A 15,185-nucleotide genomic window follows, 5' to 3' on the forward strand; every position below is an offset into this window, starting at 1 on the left:
AATACTTTATTCTAATTATTTCTTCAAAGAGCGTTGTTCAAGAATCATTCCCAATATAGTTTTGCCTTAGAGCTTCTCCCACAGTTGTTACAACTCAGGTTTATTTTGAATATTGCAACAGTAAAACACTCTTCTAGAGCTTTTCTGTCCCTTAGTCAGATAACTCCAGATGACTTTTTCCTGTCAAAAGGCTGGTAAAATTCTGGCTCTAAGTTAGGTTTGAGTACGRTCACTGTTCCGAAGTACTTCTTTTAAACTTGAGGTAATAAGCAAACGTCACCAATGGGAAAAAATACCTTGCTTATAAAAGCATAATACATCTTCAGTATGCCCTCTAAAATGCAATAGGGACTCTTCCTCAGACACAAAACAGTGGTAACTCAATACTACTTCTGTGATTAGGGTGCAATAACCCCAAGATAAGTGTATTCCTAAACATGCTTGCCATTCACCTTAAAATCCATTGATTGTGGCCTTCAGACATACTGTTGTTTTATATCTGGCATACATCAAAGCAAATGACAGCCACATGAACTCAAAAAGCCATTAAAATCCCACACAGTTTCCCTTCAAAGAGCATTTATGGAAATAGCAGCATCTATAAGCCATTAGAGAAAGACAAGAATAGATTGTTAGAATTGTTTTTTATCCCTTTCGCTTGTCAGCCTCAGAGACTCTCAGGATGCTCAGAAAGCTACAGAAATTGTGCTTAATGAATCATCTGAAAAAAAGGTGTAAATGTTGTTTATTATGAGCCTTTGTGAGAGTTCTATCTGACTCTTCTGAACATCAGTATTATTTTTGTATGAAAATAAATTTGTTATTTATATTGCTGGCACATTATTGTCAGCAAAATCAGAAGACAAAGCCAAACATGGGTTGCTTTGCACCAGCTGCTCATCTTGATGCAATGGGGTGAAACTGAAGATCCTCAGTGATGTGTCTGAGAGACAGGTTGTTTTTGCATTGTGTGGCTTTGGTGGGAGCTTGCTCATCAGCCATGAACTGGCTCCCAGCCAGCTGCCTCCAGTCATCCTGCTCMAAGGAGAGAAACGGTCCACAACACCCTGTCTTCACTCTCCACCAAGGTGGAGCTGCTTGAGCTGAAATGGTTTCAAAAGTCCCTTCTATTTGAAAGGAGGGCGGATTTGTGTTTTCTTTTGCAGCTCTTCCATGTGGCAGGTGCWTTGCTGAATTAATCTGCTAGCAAGATAACTGGATGTTTAAATAAAATTCAAGAAATGCCACTAATAGTTTCTAAACTCGACAGAGAAATCTCATGTGGTTGTGTACTTCTGCCCTTGACACAGTGAGCTCCTTGTAGCCAACTTTTTAGCCTGAAATAAGGTCTAATCCATTGCAAGCAAACAAAAATAGCAAAGCCTGAAGTCATTCTTCATACTCATTCCCCTCTCAGCCTCTGTAGGAAAGAGTCCAYGAGGATGTGAGACAAGTGTGAGGAAGCCTGAGGAAACTTGCACTTCTTTCCTTACATCAGGAGCATTTCAGACCTGATCATTAATTCGACCCAAAGATCAGCAAAAGAGCTTCAATCAGGCAATTAGCAGTGCTCTGGCACATCTGCCTCATGCACATCATCGATAGCCCAGGTTAACCCCACAGGGCAGCCAGTCACGGGATTTAATTGCAATTGGCAGAATGGGGAATGCTTACCCAGCATATTGACTCCAAATAGAGCTGACCCAAACAGTTTGGTAGAAATGTTTATTCACCTAAAAAATAAACAGTTTCAGATGAAAGGGGGTAGTTTACAAATGAAGTCTATCTCACTGAAGTTTCACACACACCTCCCAATTTTCCCTCCCGTGGAAAGTTTTGGGAAACTACGGGAAATTATTCTGTTATCTTATGAAACAAGATTTGCTAAATACCACTGACGCACATTCATTTTGCAAGAATAAAAACTGCCTTGCAAGAAAGAAAACATTTTGTTTTGGGCTGGACAAAGTGTTTCATTGAATCTTAAACACATTTTACACAAGGCTCCTTTCTGTGACAAATCTAGAGCATTTTTTTGCTGACTCGATGCAAAATTGCTAATTTTTTTGCACCGCTCCAAGGATCTGGGAATCTATCTAGCAACCAGGAAACATTGAAATAATTACTGGTTTAAGATGGCCTGTAGCTACTTCTCGTACTTCAAGAAATACCCTTGTAATAAAAATTGCTGCCAGGCAAAATTCATCAGGTAGCATTAGGAGAACTTGGGATGAATTTTGAGTATGCCCGGGTCAGATTTCAAGTTCAATCTGACAAGCCTGTGGCTGAAAAACTAGCAGGAACTGTCAGCTTTGAATATATTTCCATTTGGACTGTACAGAGTGTTGGGTCCTGTTATTCAGACACAGATTCACAGAACCGAAGTYACAAGGACTGAAATTTGATTTAAAACCCCAGGTTAGTTGTTACATTTCCCCAAACTGAACTCCCTATGCCATGACCTTAAAGAAATAAATACATTAAATGTTTCTCCCTGAAGAGAGAAAGCTCYATTGAAACAAAGCCTGTCACCATGACACTTGTATAATTTAGCTCCTCTTTTATATTTAGGTCATATTAAAATACACATCTACACCAGTTTGAAAACATCTCAACTTCCTCCTGAGCAACATCACTGATTCGAGTGGCACTGATGCCTTAAAGACCCTAGAAATAAAACAACACACTTTGGASATAATATTAGTATAGGAGGGAATGTAAAAGCTGGTCTGTATTGGAGACTTCCGAGGGGAAATATCCACCAAAGCCCAACCCCCACGGGGTGAACACARTTTCATAAGCAAAATAGCATATTTGACMAAAATCACCAGAGACACAAGAGGTAAAGTAATTTTCCCCTGGTTCAACCCTCTCTAAATCTGCCTTCCTCAGATGGAAACTAGACCCTGTTTATGAAGATGTGTCTCGAAGAGCTGATCTCTGCCTTGCTTGCCAGAGAGAACCAAGACAGGATAGGGGCCCTGGAACATGTTTTGTCTTCCTGCCTAGGGAAAAGGGTAGGGAAAACTACCGGGACTAGCTACTAATACAATGATAGCTACAAATATATGTGTAAAGAATATAGACAATATGTAAAAGAAATAAAAGGCAAAAATCAATCGGCATCAGCACCTCTAGATATAAACCACAAAAAGCTCTTTGTGAGACAGTGACTAGACAAACACATTTTGAAAAAAGGTCTGAAAATGATCCAGAACACTGTCAGAATTTTCATTTTCAGAAGCTTCCTTCAGCCATTGGTCTTGCTGTGCAGATTCCTACTTTCCTGACTCAGACTAACATGCTACAGAAACRATGCAAATTGTGCAGGAGTGCAGATTATGTCAAATAAGAGAAAAAGACCTAGCTACATGAGTGGGAAAAAACGCAAAGTATGTGTTGTCCTGTTCAGCACAGTTCAGCAAATAGCTGATTTTTYAAATTCATAATTGAAAACAACAAAAAGAAGAAGACAAAATTAATTCAACCAATTGCATATGGAAAATGTTCAGGGATTTTTGTCAAGTAAAATTTTTTAAATTACTTTATTTAGTTTGGCCAAAGCTATGTTATGGGCCTATATTAATCTCATTTGATTTAATCCTTTTAAAGTACAATAATTAAAATGGAAATAGGTTTTAAATTAAAACTGTACTTCAGAATTATCATCAGAATCTTTAACTGGAAAACACCAGAAGGAAATGCATCCATATTTTTTCCTGATTCTCACTTAAAATAAACAGGCTTGTTGTTTTCTGTTGTTCCCCCATACACACGCCCCCCCATCAGAACAAATGAAAAATGTTTTTGGTGAATGTATGTTAAAAAAAAATCCCATAGGCTAAATTTTCTTTGGCTGTTTAAATACATTTCATCAAATTGTTGTGACTAGTTTTAAGTGTCCTCACCATGCAGTCACATATGTTTGATTTATTTTTTTTACCATAAAGGTTTCAGACGTCCTAAGGGCCCAGCTGAGCTGTCTATGGTCTGTCATAAATTATGGGTCAGATGGAAAATGGCAAGATACAATTACTTTTTATTTCACCAAGAAGAGAAATGCAGAATACATCCTATAGAAGAGCAAAGTTCAGATCCCAGACAGGGAATTCCTGCTGGGCAGGACCTCCACRGGTGAGGTGACAGCAAACTGGACCTGAGGGACCCAGGGCAGCAGGAGCCAACAAGGCCACCCAAAATGCTCAGAAGAGAAGTGTGACACCTGCAYCTGCACCACATTTTCCTACCTGCAAGGAGCAGCACAGGTGTTGGGCTGGTGTTGGGCCTGGCAGAGGAGCTTGGCACCACCTGGCGCTGCATCTGTGGTGGGACAGAAGCCACCTCCAGCTCTCTTGTCACAGCCCAGCARTGAGGACTTTTCACTCTGCCAATACTTCCTGGGTGCAGGGGTTTCCCAGGATGGCACAAGGTTTCTCCTGGAGACTTCCMCCAACAGTGTGGGATGATGGGAAGTGGTACCAGGGAGGATGAAGGAAGGCGTTTGTGTCCCATGGCTGGATGCAGGGGCTGCTGCCAGAGGTGGAACTCCACCAGCCMGCTGGCTGAAACTTGGAGCTCCCTCACAGCCATCCCAAAGGCGCAGTCCTATGTATGATCTCCGGAGCTGGTGCTCAGTTCCTGAGCTAAAAAGCTCTAGGTGTGTGAATTCATAAAATTCACAGTACATGGTGTTCACAATAGTGACTGTCTGCCCACAGCATCCATTTTCAGATATTTTCAGAGGTTGCACAAATCCAGAAAGTAAAAAAAAAAATTGACAAAAAACCCAACCCAAACCAAACAAAAAAAAACCCCTAACAACAAACCCCTCAAACAAAAACAAACTAAACAACAAAAAAAAACCAAACTCCAAACAAAAACAAGAACAAAAACCCCACACACATGGCCCCCAAACCAAAAAACCCACCACTTAAAAAACCAGCCAAAATCTGCTTAGATAACACTGTTTTAAAAACACGATAGATGTTACAACAGCTGATGTGCCATCATGTATGGGTTCTTATCCCTTCAGTTCAGGGTCTCAAGGAGCGATTAAAAGGTGCATGAGTTTTAAAAGGGTTTCCTAAGTTTGTTTCCTAGCACAATGTAGTAATTCATGTGCAGTTAAGATGTGCAGCATATGTTTCTAATTCACTCAGGTGTCAATCAGAAATAATTGCGACAGTCAATGAAGCTATGCCTGTGAAAGAGATAAAGAAGAGCATGGTTCTCCCCATCTCTCTAGCTCACTATTACTTACAGTATTGCAGACTGTGCATTTTTAGAAACACAGGTTTTGTAACATAGTTGCAATAGTTGGAATAATTTTGCATTTTTAAATTTCTTTTTATGAAACAAAATCTTACGTTCTAAAAACAAAACTTTCATTGACTTCTTTCCACCAATAGTGCTCCGAGGCCACAGAAAGCAGCTCTCTGAGTGCAGTAGCACAGTTGTCTAGTCTGAGTCCCTGCTTACTTATTTAATTTGGAAGGGTCTGGAAAAAACATCACCTTCTTGGATGTGATCATTGGTCCCCAGGGAAAAGCCCACTTCTGACAGAGCAAATGTGTTTATTTTCATGCAGTTCATGGCCTCCATGATCTTTGGTTTTATGTGGACTTTACTTGATACAGAATATGCAACTACACACTCTTTTTAGGGGTCCAGTGTGGCTTCTTTAAATATGAACAATTTTTAATGTGTGTCAGGATACATGTGTTTTGTCATGCTGACAAAACAGGGAAGTTACTGCCCTGCAAAAAAAATTACTCATCTGTGCACCCTGATCAGCCCTTTWAAATTTGGCTTAGCATGGTAAGATGAATGTAATTGAACTGAGAGATTCAGTGCTMAGGAGCAGTTGATTCTGAAACTTGAGGAAAACTGTGTATGCAACACAGACGATCAGGAAACAATATTGTTGTAAAACAGTTTTTCCTCCCACACTCATGAAATGTTCATGGCCTTTAGTTTTTTTGTTCTCCTGATAGCCAGTGGATTAGCATTCCTTGCACAGACTTGGGGTATTTTACAGAGCAGGTCTTCTAGTGCTTCAAAAGCATTTACTTTAAGTGCTGGACAGTAGTCAATTTTCACAGAACATATTTCATGTGGCCATAYCACAGTTATATATTGTCAAGTGCACCATTATCAGCCAATAACTGCACTTCATTTTGCTTCCTTGCTGCATCTTATCACAAGCCAAGTGCTGACATCCTTGCATGAATGGAATTCCTCATGCAATGACTGATGAAAGAAACTGCCAAAGCTCTACAGATGAAGATATCCATAGAATCAAATTCAGGCTGGCTTCTGGGTGATTTCAGATGATGTGAAATAAACTCAGTGACACCCAGGAGAGAAATCTCTTCAGAAAAGGTGTGGCTATTTTCCAGGCTATTCCACATCTTCCTAATTAAAAGATCATTGATTGCACCAAGCCACTGCATGCACCCATTGTAGTGAAAGGAATGAGAAGGTAGTGTCTTTACAAACAGACTGATTCTGGGGGTAAGATGAGGCTGATACTGGGAGATAGAAGGAAACAATGGGAAGGATTTCCATAGGAATTCCWYTGATTGACTTATYCCAGACTATGTTAATAGACTACAAGAGCAGAGATACAGAGATGTATATTGAAAGGGGGCAATGTATGATAGAAGGGGGGTTTCATCAGGCGTTTTGGGGAGCCTGTACCTCTCAAGTACCTCAGCCAATGGGGAAAGAGAGAGGGAACTGCRGCCGGGAAATTAGGATAAAAGGAGGCTGAAAATTCATTCTCTCTATGAATTTGAGAGACCCCATGGGAAATGCCCATGACCTCTCCCTTTATTCATGAATAAAGTTGCGGGACTCCTCTGTCTCCTTTTTGGACATAAACCTCCGGTGCCTGTGGATTAATTTTCCTAACAAAATGGGGGCTCGGTCCAGGATTCTTCCACCTTCCGGGGGCGGGGAGCAGCAAGTGGAGCTGAAGGCATGCCTCACCCAGTTTTGGTGATCAGCTCCCCTTGGTGGAGGCTGGCACCGAGCGATTGGTTGGGTTCCCGAGACTGTCCAGGAGACAGATGAGTGGCGGGCCAGGGGGGTCCGTGAAGAGTCCACAGGGAAGGAGAACTGAAAATCTCACTGGTGAGTAAAAGGGGAACTTCCGTGAGTAAGCCTGGGAGGGCACCCAAGGWGGGTAGCACMGGTAAAACAAAGCACCCATGGAGGGTAGYACGGGTAAACCTGGGAGGGCACCCAAAGAGGGTAGCATGGGAGGGTACCCATGGAAGGTAGCACAGGTAAACCTGGGCGGGCACCCATGGAGGGTGGCAAGCTGGGAAGGGGCCCCGGCAAAAGGGATGAYGATCCCAAAATATCTCTGAAGAGTCCTTTGGGAGAATATTGAGTTGGTGTACACATTCTCCCAAGGACATGGATGCCCGTGGGGGGGAATAGGGGGAGTCGAGAAGGCATCTTGACAATCCATGCCCAGGGGAGCAATAAGAGGAGTACAGAGCAATGTGGTTAAGGCAAGGAGCAGCAGGACCAGGCGCAGAAGTACCAAACTGAGAGCATGGGCTGGGGTTCTGTGGGGAGGTACCRGGCTGGGCCGGGACTGTGGGTGAGCTGTGAGTTCAGTGCCGGGTGGTCCCTAACCCTGCGACCCATCCTGGGCAGAGGCAGCAGTGGCCTCCAGTCTCCATGAGGCTGTGGAACGCTCTGGCTGCCTGTGGTGCTGCCGGCCGTGCCCACGGGGAACGCCGTGGGGAGGCTGCGTTTGGACACTGCGAAAGGAATATCTAGGAAATGCGAATTGTGTGTGGGGAGATCAGGATTTTCTTTCAAGGATTTTGTTTGAGTCACTAGAAAAATGAGTGATTTTGATATGTGTGAGAAGGGGTAAGGAAAAGGTGGCAGAGTTATGGCAGAGTTATTACAACCCCGGAAAAATAAACTGCAGGACGCAAAGGGGCACCTGAGAGAGGGGGGACGGGGTCGGCCACAAGGATGTGGCAAAGGCATTCCCTCCTCRGMAGGGGAGAGCAAACCCGTACAATGGTTGGGAAGGAATGAGTGTGCTCTCTGAGGGGCAGAGGGACATTGGAAGCAGGAATGTTAGCAGAAACTGCTGGATCCTCAGGAGAAGGAAATCCAGAGGATAATGGAGATGGATTGTTAGTGGTGTCAGGGGATTCCCAAGATACCAGGGACCCGCCACACAGGAACCCTTGATAACTTTTAAAATTGGTCTGGATCGGGAGGAGGTGTGTTTCCTGGTAGTCACGGAATCCTCTCGATCCGCTTTGAATTTTATCCCTAAGGGGAGTAAAATTGTCAAAAAGTTCTTTGATTATTCAAGGGRTGAGTRGAAAAGACGAATGGATGTGCTTTATCCAACCACTATCAGTATATGTAAGGGACAGGTTTGAAATGCATGAAATCCTATTTGTTCCTAATTGTGATTGTAATTTACTGGGAAAGGATTTGATGGCTAAAGTAGKAATGCAAATTAATATTGTGAAAAATTATACAGAGGCTAAGACTAGGGTGTTTTGTGGGGTTCAAGTCCTTGAGGGGTTCGAGTCCCCTCTGTTGTTTTGAGGATTTCGAGTTCTCTCTGTGGTGTTTTGAGGGGTTCAATTCCTCTCTCTGGTGTTTTGTAGGGTTAAAGTGGCCCTTGTGCTGTTGCATGAAAGCATTGAGTTCAAGTCWCAACTATAAGAAAAAGCAGGTTTTATTCCTGAATGGTGTGCTGTGCATGTTTTTGAGCAGGGTTTGCTCGGGTGCTTTTGAATTTTTTCTAGGMATTTGCGTGTGCGTGTACGCAAATTACCTGTGTGTGTGTGMGTGTGTGTTAATTTATGTTTCCCCCGGAAAATAAAATCAGTKCGGGGACACCCATGAAAGAGAAGYAATTTGCTAAAAGAGTGTTGAAGCATAACTTTGGAGTGTCTGTTTGGTTCTAGTGTGTGGTACTGAGTACCGTTTTGGAGATTCTTTTGTGTGTGTGTGTGTGTGTGTGTGTGTAGTTGCCCAGGGGCTGTTGTTCCAAGGGGCCAGGAGCGCGGTCTTGGAAATGCAAATTGACACTACTAAAGGGAAAGGTGTGGACAATGTGTGTCTCAACCCCGGGCTGTGCCTGCTTGCAAATACATTGCAGGGTGGAGGGCTCTCCAGAGTGGGGAGGAGGAACTGGCAGGGGTCATCCCTCTCCCCGCTCCAACATGTGTTAAGTGTATCCACAAGGACATGAAAAGGAGCCACTCAAGCTACAAAAGCAAGAAGAGGTAACTGGGGAGGCTACTGTGAAGCTGCTTAATTTTCTTGCTAGAGGGGGGCTTGGAGTGTCTGGGGAGGGGGGCGCAGTTGGCAGAAAAAAGAAAAAAAAAAAAAAGAAAAATCCTGACATGCATTTTGGCTGGAGGTTTGCGGTGCGTGACTCCGGAAAGAACACAAGGAATATTAAAATTCCCATTGCCCCAGACAGATAAGGAGCTACGGCCGTTTTGGGGGGTAGTGGGGTACTGCAGAACATGGATTGAGGAGTTTTCTTTTGTAGCCAGACCTTTATATAACTTTTTAACACAAGACAATCCTAATGTTGTAGTATGGATGCCAGAAGGCGAGCAAAGCTTTAGAAAATTAAAAGACAAATTAGTTAATTCCCAGTCTTAGCTCTTCCAGACTCAGAAAAGGAGTTTGAGCTGTATGTGGATGTTAAACAGGGCCATGCTAGAGGAATTCTGGAACAAGAGCACGGGGGAACACGGCGACCTGTTGTTTATTTTTCTAAGTTTTTAGATCCAGTGGCCAGAGGCTGGCCGCATTATCTGCAGAATCGTGCAGTCATAGCATTGATGGTGACTGAAGCCCGAGGGCTGGCAAAGGGAGGATATCTGATGTTAAAGTTTCACATTAGGGTAAAGCTTTGTAAGCCAAAACGGCCTCCAAGTGGATGGGCAGTGCTTGGTTATTACAGTATGAAACTTGTTTAATAAAAGAGGAGGATTTAGAATTGAGAAGTGGGGAAGGGTTTAACCMRGCCTCCTATTTGAGTGGCCCTGAGGAGGGGGGCCAGGAAGAAACCCATGACTGCACTTAAGTAACAGATCTCCAGACCTGGGGAAGATTCCTAAGATGCTCCCTGGCCTGAGGGAGAAAAAAGTGTTTATTTATGGGTCTTCAAGGGTGATCAAATAGAAGTGATTTACAGGATACCTATCATCAATGAAAGGGAATGAAAGAAAGGGAGGGGGTTACCGCCCACCTGGTCAGCTCAGACAGCAGAGCTGTGTGTTCCTGTAAGGGTCTGTGAATTGTATCAGGACAAGATATATTTTTCCTGATTCTAAATATATATCATGGGGTGATACGTGCATTTGGGAAATTAGGGGAAAGGTTTATTGACCTGCAAGGAAAAAAAGCTTGCTCATGAGAGCTTAATTTCTCACCTATTGGAGTTGGTGAATTTTACCAAAAAATGGTGGCAAGAATACACATTAAGGGACACCAGATGGTGTGCTCAGAAGCAACAAGTAACCGACTGGCTGACAAAGAGGGTCAGAAAGTGCACTGCTGCCGGAAATCTCTACAAGAAATGGCAAACAGTGGATACCAAAAGCTCTGGCCTTACAAAYATTAAAGCAGCTCCAGGAAGGGAGTCATTGGGGCTCTCGAGGTTTGGCAGAAGCCTTCCTCAAAATATATGTTGCCGTGGGTCTTTTTACTCTGGCAAAACGAGCTGTTGAGGGTTGTTTGATTTGTGTTAAAACCAGTGACAGGATTGCAAAGAAAACTGCCTGGGGAGGGAAGCCTTGGGTTGTGGTCCCTTCCAAAAATGCCAGATGGATTTTACTGAAATGCCCCAAGTGGCAAGGTTAAAATATCTTCTGGTATTAGTATGTCAGCTAACAGGGAGGCCAGAAGCATTTCCAACTGCTTCAGCAACTACAGGATTGGTTGTTAAGGTATTTCTGGAACAAATAATTCCAAAATATGGAAAATGTGGGAACAGTAGACTCAGATAGGGAAACACACTTTACAGGAAAAATTCTTCAAGGGGATCACGGCTGTTTTAGGCTTACAATGGAGCTTCCATACCCCCTGATATTCCCAGAGCTCAGGCCGGGTATAAAGAATGAATGGGGAAATAAAGAAAAACCTCTTGAAGTTGGTAATAGAAACTAAGATGCCATGGGCATGGCTTTTGCCACTGGCTTTAGCAAGAATAYGGGCCAGGCCCAGGGAAGATAATCACTTATCTCCCTTTGAATTGRTGTTTGGGATTCCTTACCCTTRTAATTGTCAACCTAGTGGGGGGACAGAGATAAGTGATGTATATATAAGACAATATGTGGCCAGGATCCTGTCTCTTGTGAAATCTCTTTGACAGGAAACTCAGCTGGCACAGACCCTGCCTTTGGACTTTGCTGTTCACAGCATCCAACCAGGAGACTGGGTCCTGGTTAAGGAGTAGAAAGAAAGTTTTATGTTGAGTTGTTTCTGTGCCTTCACTTGCCACAGGTCATGCAGAAGATAAGAYTASKTAATTAGATTACCCCATTAGAATGTKTTTCTTAATAATCTTACTTTTATATTGTCAGTTAGGTTTGGGCCTGAGGTGGGAGAATAATTTTTTAGACCCAGGAGAAGAAAATCAAGTCAATGATAACTGAAGTTTGTAAAGACAATTATTGATAAAATAAAAAGAGGAGGGATTGAAAGGAATGAGAAGGTAGTGTCTTTACAAACAGACTGATTCTGGGGGTGAGATAAGGCTGATACTGGGAGAAAGAAGGAAACAATAGGAAGGATTTCCATAGGAATTCCACTGATTGACTTATCCCAGTCTATGTTATTAGACAACAAGAGCAGATATACAGAGATATATATTGAAAGGGGGCAGTGTATGATAGAATGGGGGTTTCATCAGGTGTTTTGGGGAGCCTGTTACTCTCAAGTACCTCAGCCAATGGGGAAAGAGAGAGGGAACTGCGGCCGGGAAATTAGGATAAAAGGAGGCTGTGTCCTCTATGAATTTGAGAGACCCCATGGGAAATGCCCATGACCTCCCCCTTTATTCATGAATAAAGTTGYGGGACTCCTCTGTCTCCTTTTTGAACGTAAACCTCTGGTGCTTGTGGATTAATTTTCCTAACAGTAGGACGTGTGATCCAGCAAATAGAACAAGGGTCTGCAAGCTATCATCAGAATACAAATTTCTGTATTTGTCATCTTCCTTTTCCTAGGAGTCAGTCACCCATCTGTAAAACAATCCATAACCAATAATTATTAATAAATTGTTAATAATAATTGGGCCATATASATTTTCAAATCACTTTTCATTTGAGTCAGTGTAGAAAATATTATGAACTGTGTTAGCATTTTGCATTTGGAAGCTGTGCAGAGTTCTGATCCACTGCTGAGCTGTAACGTGTGCAAGTGCTTTCAATGTCAGGGCACTAATGTTTTCTGTGCTGTAGAAATCAGAGCCAGAGGCTGTAGCAAATAATGCGCTGAGTAGAAACCTGTCTTTGCAAACATGCAATACTGATGACAGGTGTTCATGTGCCTTTCCTAGGCATTGCAGAGATTAGGAGAGGAAAGGTTACAATTCTATTCTTCATGTTTTCTAATGGTGTGCTTTCACATTTTTCTGTCCAAGACCCTCACTCACACTGGATCCATTCTAAACACCAACAGTTATCSATCCTGCTCCTGGGTCATTTGTGAGCTAGCCTTGCTAGGCTGGGTTTCTGTTTTGGAGATGGTAGGCACTTTATTTTTGTGTATTTGTAAATTGCTATATGTTGGCTCCATCATGAGAAAACACATTTCAATATAAAATGACAAAATATCATTACAAAAAACCCCTCATGCTCTCATCAGCTAACTAACAGCCTATTTTTTCCACACTGAAGAGTACTCAATATGATTCACCCTCTGCCTTTCCTTATCAGGTTTCCCCTTTCATTCAGCTGAATACTTCTTGTTTTGCATTCTCTGCTTGTTCTGGTGCCTTATCTCTTTCCAACTTAATTGACTAGAAAACCTCTTAGAAACATCAATGTCATTTAGATCAGACTCTGTCTCCTCTTCTCCTCCTAAAATGCAAATAGATGCTGTGGTTTTGTCCTTATTTTGGTATGGCTATTGTAAAATCACAGCCTATGGATTATGCAGGTTGCTGACAGCACTTCCCAGAGAGAAGCTGATGCTGTCCCCACACAGCTCATGAGCAGGATCATGACCAATAGTCACAGCCTGCTTATAAACCTGTGGCATAAAACCCCCACATTTTGTAAGGGGTCATGGTAAGTACTTAATGCCCCTGTTCAGTACAGATATTCRTTAAAGATGACTTGAAATATTTGAAGATTGGAGTTCATTTGTGCCCTGTTGCCTCATCAAGGATGAGGAAATRCTTTTCCTGCCAGGTTTGTTTAGCACTGGGAGTAGATCTGCTCTTTGTACTGAACCAGACTGGGTTGTAACCATGCCCAAATCTCTAAAACCTGGTTCCAACATGCTAGGAACACCCAGAAATGTATTGGTATCATCACGACTTTGATTAGGAAGGCTGAAGTTTCAGAGGGTGCAAGGTGAGCTTTGRCAGTGACTTGTCCCCAGCCACCTTCCTGCTGCATTTTGTAATCACAGCTGTGATTTTTTTTTTATTTCTCCTTATTTCTCCTTAAATGAACATTTCCTTTCTCAGTGCCTAGTGCACTGGGTCCTACTGAAGAAAAATGCACTTTATAAACAACTACCCATGCCTTCCCAAATTACGTCCAGTTTTGAGCTCCTGGTTTTCTCAGGGAAAGCTTTTTATTCTCTTTGTTCTTACACACCTTCTATTTTCAGAGTTTCATCTCTGCTTGTGCTCACAAGGAAACATTTAAGTCACTCCACATACCCAAAATCCACAAACCACTCTCCCTCTGTTTCTGGAAAAAGCTGTTTTCCTCCATGATACTTTGATGGAACCTGGCAGGCTTCCTTTGCTCACCAGCCTCTCACAAGTATTGGCCASATGCTGGAAAGCAAAAATGGCTGGGGCCAAAAACTGTTTTCCAGAGGTTCACTGATTTTCACTAGGTTCTCTCAATGATTAATTATACACAYTGTTAAAAATATACACTTTGTACTCATTTTTCAGCCATTGGTTCATATTTTACTGCCAAATAAATATAATTTTTATGCCTGCAAAAGAAGGAAATATTCTGTAATAAAATAGCCCTTGTAGCTAAGCCTTCAAATTGCATCTGTAGCTCCTTTTCTCATACTCTGTGAAGTCTTAATATTAAATCTGCCAAAAAAGATGTTGACACAACACCTGACAACTCTGTTAAATGACTCAACTTCATGTAATATGTATCCATTTTCTGCTTTTTTCCCTGTAGACTGTTTATTCCCCTTTTTGCCTCTTCCACATTATTGCTAACAATTTTATTGTCCCTGTGTATCAAGAGGCCTTATTCTAGTCTACACATGTGTTTGTTTCTATTATATTTCTAATTCTTCCCATTRTCCCTTGCCTTGTGCTTTAAATAGCTACTTATTTGTACCCTTTGCTGTCTATTTTCTGTGTGATATATRGTTTTGTTATTTCTAATTGTATTCTCTTTGCAGATGAGCCAAGGAGGTCTGTTAGCCAGAGCTCAYGCATCTCTGGAGTGTGAAAATGTGGCTTTCTGGCCAGCTAATTAGTTCTCCTAAAGGATTCCAATTTCTCTCTCAACACCTTTCCTCCCAATTAATTTCACTGATAATTTTCTTTAACTTGGGGAAATTAGCCCTTTTGAAGAACCAAACTGGAATCATCTTTTGTCTGCCCAGAGTGAATGCAATCAGGTCATGATCGCTCATCCCTAGGCAACCAGTGCTTTCAGACAAGTGATTAATTCATCTTCACCCATCCTAATGAGATCCAGAAGAGGGTTATCTCATGGTGATGGCAATATATTTCCTGAGATGTATGGAAATGATGCCCTGCAATTTTGAGAAATCCTAATAGYGTCTTGCTCCTGGCTGCATGGAAGGTGCCAGCATCCTCGTCACACCRGACTGTGTGCCCTTCATTAATTAATGCCTCCCCGCTGGAGTGCATGGGAAAATCCTACAGGAGATGTCGGGGGGTTTTTTTGTTTGTTTGGGTTTTTGGTTTTTTTTTTGTTGTTGTTGTTGTTTTTTTT

The sequence above is a fragment of the Malurus melanocephalus genome, unplaced genomic scaffold (genome assembly GCF_030028575.1).
Source record: "Malurus melanocephalus ecotype Western Australia unplaced genomic scaffold, MMel_1.1 scaffold_499, whole genome shotgun sequence".
NCBI classification, from domain to species: Eukaryota; Metazoa; Chordata; class Aves; order Passeriformes; family Maluridae; genus Malurus; species Malurus melanocephalus.